This window comes from Aplysia californica, unplaced genomic scaffold (assembly GCF_000002075.1).
Source record: "Aplysia californica isolate F4 #8 unplaced genomic scaffold, AplCal3.0 scaffold00859, whole genome shotgun sequence".
Classification (NCBI taxonomy): domain Eukaryota; kingdom Metazoa; phylum Mollusca; class Gastropoda; order Aplysiida; family Aplysiidae; genus Aplysia; species Aplysia californica.
The window spans coordinates 144,678-145,921 of record NW_004798129.1 but is presented as its reverse complement, the minus strand read 5'-3'; the positions used below and the strand labels follow the sequence as shown (position 1 = coordinate 145,921).

The following is a 1,244-nucleotide window of genomic DNA, read 5'->3' as shown; positions in this document are numbered from 1 at the left end:
CCCCTTACTTTCGGGCACCTTACTTTCCTTCGCCCAAAGTGACCAGTCGAGTGACCGCTGTGCCGGACATTACTCTCATTGTGTCACGTGATGGGTTTGTCCAGACGTACCTCCGACTCTTGTGAAATATTCAAACATCTATTACGTGGTTCTGCGCTTCCTTTGATTGACAAGGTCCTATCTGACATTTTTGGCCGTTTTGAGTGACAAGACCATAAGGTCAGAAACCTATTTAGTGTTCTTGTTCTCTATCGAGACCGTAAGATTATTAGATTATTCTCTCTCTCTCTCTCTCTCTCTCTCTCTCTCTCTCTCTCTCTCTCTCTCTCCCTCTTTCTCTCTCTCTATGTTTCTCCTCTGTTTCCGTGGATAAGAAATCGAAGGGAAAGAAAGGTACTGAGGAAAAGTAAGACACAAACACAGTTAAAAAGAAAGACACAAAACACAGTGAAAAAGAAAGACACAAAACACAGTGGAAAAGAAAGACACAATCACAGTGGAAGAGAAAGACACAATCACAGTGGAAAAGAAAGACACAATCACAGTGAGAAAGCGGACGTTCTCGCAGCTCCATCACCAACCGTCACGCGCCTCTCCACTTTGGACAACAAGGATAAGCCACCGTGGTGGGAAATGTATAGATCCTTTTGTATGTGTTTGATTGAACTGCTGGTCTAAACGTGATCACCTCCAGCATTTTACTTCTAAAGAAATGAAAGAGTAGCAAAAGTGTTTGATAAATGTTCTTTCCACTACAGTCAGGGATCATCAGACAGAGGTGAAAAAAAAATGGTGAAATGATATGAGTTTAACGCCCCTATCAACACTATTAGGTTATGTAAGAGGCAGGACCTCCTAGTTTAACGTCCGTCTCCGATTGGACCGAGCCAAGAGGGAAGTTCGTGTTAAGTGCCTTTCCCAAGGACACAACGTCGGACCGAGCTGAGGCTCGAACCCCCGAACCCGCAATCTCACGATTACGAGTCCGGTAGCCTAACCACTAGGCTACCGACACCACCCGCATCAGACAGAGGGTGATATGTCAAGTGTTGCAGCTGTAAGATCGGGGTAGAGAAAAACAAACAATAATTCGCCACCTCAGAATTACAAAGCTCTTTCTGCTCAGTATCTAATTTTGAGAAATTTTGACATTAAAAAATTTGAGTTTCACAACATGTCGAGTTATTTTCGAAAGCAGTTATTTGATTATTTTTTTGATAACGACTCGGAATAATCTTACGATT

At 42.8% G+C, this 1,244-nt stretch overlaps 1 protein-coding gene across 1 annotated transcript in view; it reads right to left on the bottom strand.

Moving 5' to 3' along the window:
- Positions 1-1,244, bottom strand: part of LOC101861772 — a gene marked incomplete at both ends in the record, with an annotated part of 12,002 nt that overhangs the window by 5,229 nt on the left and 5,529 nt on the right.